The 9,475-nt window shown below is 36.0% G+C and overlaps 2 long non-coding RNA genes across 2 annotated transcripts; one reads left to right on the top strand and one right to left on the bottom strand.

Moving 5' to 3' along the window:
- Positions 1-546: 546 nt before the first annotated feature.
- LOC136802508 (uncharacterized) lies at positions 547-4,193 on the bottom strand. Its single transcript, XR_010846017.1, has 3 exons — positions 4,037-4,193; positions 1,567-1,625; positions 547-1,024 (listed from the first exon to the last, which is right to left on the bottom strand). It is a non-coding gene; the product is annotated as an uncharacterized lncRNA (long non-coding RNA).
- A 1,849-nt stretch (positions 4,194-6,042) lies between these two features.
- Positions 6,043-8,113, top strand: LOC136802427 (uncharacterized). The gene is made up of 3 exons (XR_010846001.1): positions 6,043-6,404; positions 6,950-7,098; positions 7,261-8,113. It is a non-coding gene; the product is annotated as an uncharacterized lncRNA (long non-coding RNA).
- The last annotated feature ends 1,362 nt before the right edge of the window (positions 8,114-9,475 follow it).

The raw sequence follows: 9,475 nt of genomic DNA, 5'->3' as shown, positions 1-9,475 counted from the left end.
CAATTTGGGATGGATTGGCAGACTTCCAGGCTATATTCTAAGCCTTATTGGACTATTTTGGACCAGATCCTAAGTCCTAAGTCTAGCGTTAAATGTAATTGTTAAAACTCGTTGAAACTTTGCCCTTCGAGCCTACTTTAGGGCACTTACAAATCGATTGTGGTTTCAAAACTTCCTGGGGAATTTCCCTTTTTTCTTAAATATCATTGATTGTAGATTGTCCCAAATATTCAATTTATCAATAGAAAATGTAAAATACCCATTTTTGTTGTGATCTCTCATAGAGGTGATACAATCGACTCTCCACAATTCGAACCCGGGGAACACAAAACTCTGTTCGAGTTATGGAAATTTCGAGTTATGGAGTAAGATTTATTAAGTATTATTAAGCGAAGGGACCATAAAAATTGTTCGAGTTAAAATAATATTCGAGTTATACAGGTTTGAGTTTAGACTAGCAAGCGTCTGTCTTTCCTTGGACACAGGAACGCAGATAGTGCTTATATAAAGAGTTCTTATAAAAGAATAGAAATTTCCGCGGGAGAGTGGTTTGGAAAGACATTGTATTCAGTGAACATAGACACAGAGCCCATTGCAAGCTTAAGCTGCAGCGAAATACAACGACGTGGTTTACTAGTCTAGTTTGAATTAAATCCAAAGTCTTTTATAGGGTCGCACCAAAAGTTATGTTATGGATTAAAAGAATTCTCTCTTCTTATTGGCTGTAACGAAGATTGTTTGACATGGAGGTGTGTTAGATTTCCACTTTCCACAAATACCGCAACCTCGCCATCTGTCCCTTTTACCGGGTCATCTGAATAGTATGCCAAACCACTTGTTCGGGAGGATGCCCGACTTAAACTTCTTCGTCCGGCATCTAAGTAAAGAGACCAATTGGATGCTTTATTCTTGCCGTCTTTTTGAAGTTTGCTCTGGTGACTCGGGAGCTCTGGAGTGTAGAGTAGCTGGGTTGATTGATTCCGGTCTTGGTTTTGTATATCATACGGTATGTCAATTTCATGACCTAAAAATATGTAAAATTTCTAAATGACGTTCATGAAAACTAGTAGGCCTGGAACGAGTGAAATTATACATTAGAAAGACTTGTAAATGTAATACACCTTTTCGACCGTAGCCACCAATTGCCGCGAGAGCATTTTTTGGCCGTTTCACCACCTTAAAACCGTCTTAGTCTTTTTTTCGCATCCATAGAAAAAGGTGTAAAAAAGGACTGGATCGAGCTTAGGGGGATAACTAAATAATAAAGCACGTGGCAGGCGGCTTACCACGGTTACGGTCGAAAAGGTGTATTTATCAGAGCAATTTAGCTGATGATTGTCGTCCATAAGGGCGGCATGAAACTTAAAGTTCTAAATAATAAATCAAAGTCTCTATCTTTTAATTTGAACAAGCTCTAATATCATCGAGCACTCTCGGCAGATAGAAGAAAATAGAGTTGTATCAGAGCATTTTAAATCAGATTCTAGTATCGAGAGGCTCACTATAACAAACAGCTATACAAGGTAACTCTTTGAATAAGGTGAAGTAAATGCAAGTAATGCTAACTTTTGGATTTTGAATTTTTAGTCGTGTTTGATGTTCTTTTCACCTTCATGTCTCTCCGTCTGTAAATGAACAAAATTTATTGTGAATGTTAATTTTTCAGCACTTTGTTAGCCCAAATCAGACCATAACCCGTATTATAAACTATGGTCTGGAAGCTTAAGGGCTCTGGACATACCCAATTTTTCGATTTTACACCAACTTAAATGGCAATTTCTGCATTTTAAAAAGATTAATGTTTAACTTTTTTTATATGTCCTGTTAAACCTACATTTTTAGAATTTAAAAATCGAAGAATTGAGATGAAAAAATTAAATGAAGAAGAAAACGAAGAGTTTTTCGAAGAAGAGTATTTCACCTTTCGAAGCCCTAACCTCGGTAAAAATCAAACATTTTGGAATTTTTTTCTGGTTCAGGTGATGTATCTATTTAGTATCTAAAAATAATTGTGGAAGTATCTTTCCTTTAAAATCTCCAAAAAACCTCATTTTTGGCAATTTTCTCCAGTAAATTTCCATACAAAAACAGCTATAACTTGGAATGTAGCCAAATAGAAAATTTTTCCGAAAAAATCTAAATAAAGAAATTATTTGTCATGAACTTAAAAAAAGTTTGAAAAAATAAAATAATTTCCCCAAGGAGATTAGGCTTTTTTTGTGAAAAATATATGAACAGCGTCGTTTTGATGTTTTATTAAGGTCTATGCCACACTTATTCCTTAATTACTCATGATGTAATTACTTAAATTCATTTTTTCAAAAGCAGTTTGTTCTTAAACATGTCAAAGAAGCGAAAACATAAGGTTTTATCTTCAAATTCTGAAATTGATTTTTCACTATGACCAGAGCCCTTAAAGGTTTTGTTTTTACATAAGTGTTCCCGTTTCATATCAGACACATATTTCATATCAGGACAGTGTCTCCCTATTGTTTTATTCTGCTTATATAAGCAATGTTTTCTTTTCCTTTTTTTAACTAATCTTGCGCCACATCCATGTCAATCCAATGTGAAAAAGCTTGGAAATTATAATTGATGAGTAAGCAAACGATTTCACGGATTTCACTCTTATTCAAAAACAAAAATTTTCATATTTTGTTAGCTTTTTCCTCTGTTAGTATTTTTGATCACGTTACAAAGTACCCCTCTTGGGTTTGTGGTTTAAAGTTTAATCAAAAATTGAGCAAAACAAAATAATTTCTCAATGCAAGTTTAAGTTAGAAACAATGGTGCTGTAATCAGACTAGATACCTAGCGATTCATCTTGATGTGACCAAGGTTTTAGTTCGAATTAATCTATCTCATAGGATTCGTGCATCTGTTACACGCTATTTTCTAATTCAATTTGCAGGGGGGAAATGCACAAATCTATCTTTAAGAAAGACATTCAAAAAATTTCTTTTTCGTCATCACCCAACAAACTTTGGGAATTCAAGAATTCTTTTTCACTGTTATGTAAGACTTACTTTTCCATAAAATACCAGAAAACAGCATGTACTAAAAACACGAAGGCTATGAAAAGGCTTACAGAGAGATTTGTAAAAAATTATGGAGACTGAAAAAGGAATACCTTTTACAAAAAGGAATACCTTTCGCAACAATACCCGGAGGGTACTAGGTTTGCGAGATGACAGGTATGTCCGAGCCAAAGTTCTAAAATCGCCCCTTTGAGAGACTGAATTTGACGTTTTTGCAACCCTTTAGTAAGTCTGCGACTGCAGTCGGAGGCGACTCGAAGGCTCCTCTTTCGATTGCTATCTACCCGAAGGTAGGGGAGGGCGCCACTCTTTCTCCCTGGATTTCTCCACTTACCCTTGATCCTTCTCTTAGTTGCTGAGCATCAAGCAGAGAGACATCAAGTACCATTTTGGGAATCTTTGGTATGACCCGGCTGGGGGTTGAACCCACAACCTTGCGAACCGTAGCCGGATGCTCTACCACTGTACTACGGTCGCAACCCTTTGAGAGACTATTTTTAGCTCAAAATTTCCAGATTTTATGACCCTTTCAGTAGCGTAGCCAAGGGTGGGGGCGCAAAATATGTGTAGGAGAGCAGATTTTTATGACACAGTAATCATCTTTTTATATTATGAATAGATAATTACAGTGTCATAAAAATCTGCTCTCTTACACAGTTTTTGCGCCCCTTCTGTCTACGCTACTCCCTTTGAGGGAGTTGATCTTTAATATTTTGTAATTTTGGGACCCTTTCAACTACTCAACTCAACTACTAATTCATAGTTTTTATACCCCTTTGAAACTTTCGAGGGTTTTTAAAAAGGGCCCCTTATGGCTCCCACATACCCGGCACTCACTTTGCCCAAGTACCACCCCCCGGACAACAACATAATAGGTAGCATAGAAAAAGAATAAGTAGAACAAGAATAAACAATGCTGCAGTAGACCATAAAAAATAGCAGAAATTGCCGGTAGACCATGCAAAAACAAAAATTAGATAAGAGTGAAAAAGATATACCTGTCACAACAACATAATAAGTAGAATAGAAAGAGAATGAGTAGAACAAGGATAAACAATGTTGCCGGCAGACCATACACAAACAAAGGGCCTTTTGCATCAATGTCTTCTATAGTGTCCAGGTCTCTTGAATATCTATTCAATGTTTGATTTGACAAATCCTAAAATTGAAGAAACACTGTTTTTTTAATATCACATTAGCCTATTTCATAGGACCATAGTCTTTATAAAAACACTAGTCTGGAAGCTTATTTTTTTAACTTTTGGTTAGCTTTTCCTTTGTTACAAAAGATAAAAATCGATTACCGAGTTTTTGATCACGTTATCAAGTACTTAAACTAATTTCTCAACATAAGTTCAAGTAAGAAACAATGGAAAGAAAAAAAAGGCTTCCAGACCAGGGTATTTTATACGGACTATGATAGGACTCGTGTTTTATTAATTACAGAATATTTTTCTACGTCATTACAGTAATCAATTTCTCCAAAGGAATTCTTTACAGACTTATACATTTTTTCTCCATTGACTTCTAAGCCCGAAAAATGCAGTCCTCGAAAAAAAAAGGAACCGCTAGGGACAATCGTCGTCATGATTGCGGCACGTTTTAGGCGCGTTCTAAATGGGAAATAAGTCGCTTCACTTTTTCTTGCCTGGGAAAGGTTAGTCCTTCGTGCTTTAGACTCAATGGTTTTTCCCTTTAAATTGAATAAAAATGTAACAGATGCAAGAATCCTATGAAATAGGCTAATGAACCATAAATTTATAAAGCCCGAAGGGCTAGATGTCGTGCTTTAAGCCATCGCAGGCAAAAAAATTGAAGATGGAAAAAGATATTGTCGTTATTCTTTTCGAAAACCCGCGAAGCTTCTGGATGGTCAAGCGCTGAAATTCTATTGTAATGTCACGTGACAGGTCGGATTTCCTACCTAACCACGGCACAAAAGTACGACATCTAGCCCTTCAGGCTTCATAAATCTATGTAATGAACAGGGAATTAGGTTTTCCTATGGCACGTCGTCAAAGTCGTCGCTACCCAACTGAACGTCTCTCTGACTTAGATTACGCTGACGATATCGCTTTAATCGAGGACGAAATAATTGCTGCTCAAAAGTTGTTAAGGTGGGAGTCACATGAAGTTTTGAGATTTGGTGAAAAAATTATCGATTTCGGGATTTTGCGCGTTTTATGACCCTATACCCTTTCTGAACACACTCTGAAAATTTTAAGGCCGTAGCATTTATATTTCCTGAGATATAAGGTTTTTTCTAGACCCTGATCTAAAGTATTTTCCTTAGCAACGAAAAATCATACCCGTTGCTAGGGCCCGATTTCTTTATGGCTGATCTAAACATAGGATCATGACATACCAAACGAAAGATCTTTTTACGCCCTTTTCGGGCGTCAAAATCAATACCGCCTTTTTTTCGCGGGATTTCCTAATATGACGTAATCAAAGATGGTAACCAAAGAAATGATATTTTTAAAAACATACAAATTTTGGAGGCTGTCAGCCAGTCAGCAGTGAATACACCTTTCCCGTAATTCAAATTTCTCAGAAATGGCCCGGGAAAATGTGCGCTCCACCGTTGTGTATAAAATTGTTTGGGAGGTAAAAAACGCGTTTTTGCCTGCGAGGGGTTAGGGAAAGTGGGATTTGAGCCTCTAACTTTTGACAGCGACCTTCTTTTGGCAAAATATTTTCAGGGTGGTATAATATCATGAATAGATTGAACATACTAAAATTTGAGGGGATTTTGTTCGACAGAACTTAAGAAAAGCTCAAAAAACCAACTTTCCCTAAGGGAACGCAGGCAAAAACGGGTTTGTTTACCTCCAGAGACCAAACGGTGGAGAGCATCAAAATAATGCGCGCGCATTAGTTTTACGAATTACGGGAAAGGTGTAATTCTCAAACTCAACGTTTTCGATATGAACTTATAGTTTGACGACACCAAAAAACTTTTATTGAAGGACGAAGACCAAAGGCCACGGCTATTATTCACAGCGCGAAGCTTAGAGAATCGCGCAATGTAGATGGGGCCTTAAATCGCGTGTTTTTGTTCGGGCGGCTGGCGGCCTCAAAATTTATCTTTTTTGCTCATTCTTGTTCCTCGAATTACCCAAAATTTTGAAAATCGGAGAAATTTGGAGAAGAATCCTCTGGAAACCAAATTCTCTGGAGGTTAAAAACCAAAAATCAGAAGTCAGAAAAGTGCATCCTACTTCGAGCAATGTGGAATTTTTTAGACTATAGTTTGAGGACACCTTCAAAGTATGCTTTAGGGATAAGCTGATGGAAATTTAATGCCCAAGCTTTAGAGAATCGATTTGGATGTTCTGGAAAGGAGAAAGATCATGCTACCAGCAGGTGAAAATTCTACATCATTGTCATTTTTTTCTGTGAAGCTATGTCTATTCGAAGATGCACTATATTTTGGGCCAGAATTATGTCACTTCTGCTGTTTGTGAGTGGTTTTCAAAGGTGATTCTTTAAGTTTAAGACCTAGCTTCTGCCTATGAATTACTTTTATTGTTGTCAAACCCTATTTAAGAACCAAGCTTCATCATAATATAGAGTTTAAAGGCTAATTTAAAGCTTCATTACCAACTATTTTTGTATCCCGCGATATATAATAGTGCCACATTAAGAAAGTCTTTCCTTACAATCTGTAGCATTACTACGTAGAGCCAGCCATCCCTATTCTTAATAGGTAAAAACAATTCAACCTTCAGCTCTTAGTTGGTATGTGTAAAATGCAAAAGTGAGATTTATATCGCAGGGCGTAACTGTGGGTGAAAATGACTAGATTAGCTACAGAGTACCACAAGCACTTGGCAATTTTCTTGTCTGATTGATGGATATTTCAATAACAGACTTAACACGATCATTATTATATTGTATTCCAATTTTAGGGAATTGACTGGCATGGTTTGTCAAGATTGCTCGGACAAAATCGCGTTGTGCGTTGAAATCCATTGGCTTGATATTGCATATTGTTCATCTTGACTTCTGCTCAATACAAATAATCATTGTTGAATGTTCGTGCAATGGCTTAGATATAGTAAGTTTTATTTAAAAAAATGGACAAACATTTTGTACCGTAACCTTTTCAACCGACTTTTTCACAAAACCTTTAAATTGTCAAACAATGTTTTGTCCAATTTCATTTTTAAATTGTCAATTTTTCATATGACTATAATAAATTTCAATCCTTTTTTTTCAGGTACAATTTATCGCTTGCAAACCGAATACTGATTTTCAAAGCAGACGTTGTTATGATTACGGGTTGGGAAATGACATACACAGCAGAATAGAATTCCTGTTGTTGGCTTTATGACGTGGTAGTTGACTTTCATGAATAGATTTCTTGGCATTTTAGAACATTAACTTACCTGACCTTTGTTATTTACATATGTTGATCATGGATGAGAAATGTATTCAATTTACCTTTTCTCACGATTATAATCTGATAATATGATGAACAATTGTACTTCATAATTATATTTAAACCTGCACTTTTCAGTCAATCCATCATTCTAGACCAAGTCTATACTTTATTCGATTAACATTACATTTAATGAAGAGTCCCCCATCGAGGGTGCGAATGTTGTATGTACCTTGTGTGAAAGATGACTGGACTGACAGTATTTGATCAATGATTTTTAATTTATATACTACTTAGCATCAGCTGGATTAGTCCCCCTTGAAACTCTTTTCATAATATTGGTAAACCAAAAAATTTTTCAAACATTTTTGATAATGAAGCTTTTTACTTCTACAAAGGAATAGAACCTGAAGTAGAGAATTCTACAGCTAACAGGTAGGTTTCTTTGACCATCAAAGCCTAGAAAGCTTTTGGAACTTTTGGACCCCCCTCCCTCCAGGCCTTAAACTTTCCATGAGCTTTTGCTTCACTAATTAGCATAATATTTAGAAAAATATTCTTGTTATTTAATATCGTGGATTATTTTCGATTGTTTTTTATCTTATATATCCTTATGTAATCAGTCATTATTGTACACCTATTAAATCCTAAACTGACTGAAAATATTTGCAAGAGATGAATTAAAACCTAATGCAAGTCTTGTCAACGTACTTTTTATATATCTTAAATGATGACACATTAGACCTTGGCCAAAATGTCTTGTTTATTTTGTAAGTAAACCCTCTCTTTTCACCTTTTTATTAGCAGTTCTAAGTAGCTGCATGGAATTTCGAAGATTTTTTCTTCCAGGTTTTAATTAGGTTGTTTCAGAATTAAAAGAAACATACAATTGTATAAGAAAAGAAGCTTCTAAAGCCAACAAGGCCACGAGTTGGCTTGTTTTTTTTTGTTTCCCGCGCAAATTTAACGCGGTTTGCCGACTGGAACTAGGATTTTCGAATGTTTTGGACCAATTCGAATGTTTCGTTTTCCGTGGATTCAATATGGCGGCGCTAAAAGAAGAAACAACCGAAGCAAAAATTTACCGAAATAGGTGGTTTACTTCGGCTGAATACACCTTTTTAAAAAATGACAATGACTTGCAAACTGTTAAAAAGGGAATTATCAACCCTTAGTCTAATCAATGAAATATTTCTTCGACGTCAACCTTCATTCGTTTTTCGAATCAGAGCCATTATTTTGGTGACATGCAAGCTTGAAAGGCATGTTCTCAAAGACTGATTTTAGCAAAGAAAAGCGTTTTAATGGTATGATATTGATTATTTTGTTCTAAAGAGAGGTTCTACTCGCCTGTTAAAATGAAAAACCTGTATTTTATAGCTTAAAACCCCTTCAAAATAGCAATTTTAATGAAGGGTGTTAATTTACGCCCGTAAGCTTGCTCCTCCCGCCCTCTCGCCTACATAAAGCGCCCAAATCTAAAGCTTCGCGGGAATAGCTTGCGCTGAATAGCCGTGGCATATTCAATGATGTATCTATTTAAAGATCCAAGTGTTAAAGGTTTAACAATTGTGTGTGATGAATTATTGAAGGTCTGGGGCGCTCCCTCTGCTCTGGCCTGGCTGGATTATTTACATTCACGAAGAAATCGTGCACGGCTAGATGTCCAAGTGGATTCTTGTATCACAACAGATCAACTTTAGATTAACCTATAACTGGCAGAATCAGTGAGGAAAATATACTAGGCTGATCTATTACATTGAAAATATGGTTTTTGTTGTGAAAACACATTTAAATTGACTTAAATCAATGTTGACGTGGAGTTTGGCGCAAAATTTTAAGGATCGGCGCACATCACGTAAAAGTGATAATTTGGAATTTCTGGACTATTTTGATATTTCAAAGCCTTTTTTAAAGTATATAAAGTAGAAATATAGTCCATTTTAGTCAAACAGCGAAAGAATTTTGTAAAACGGTCGATTTATTACAGAGAAATAGAGATATATATCTACTTCTGACTTTACGGACCGTTTTCTCAAAATAGGTTTCAGGG

The sequence above is a fragment of the Clytia hemisphaerica genome, unplaced genomic scaffold, assembly GCF_902728285.1.
Source record: "Clytia hemisphaerica strain Z4C2 unplaced genomic scaffold, Clytia hemisphaerica genome assembly, whole genome shotgun sequence".
Lineage (NCBI taxonomy): Eukaryota > Metazoa > Cnidaria > Hydrozoa > Leptothecata > Clytiidae > Clytia > Clytia hemisphaerica.
The sequence above is the reverse complement of the archived record's forward strand: the minus strand, read 5'-3'. Positions and strand labels throughout refer to the sequence as shown.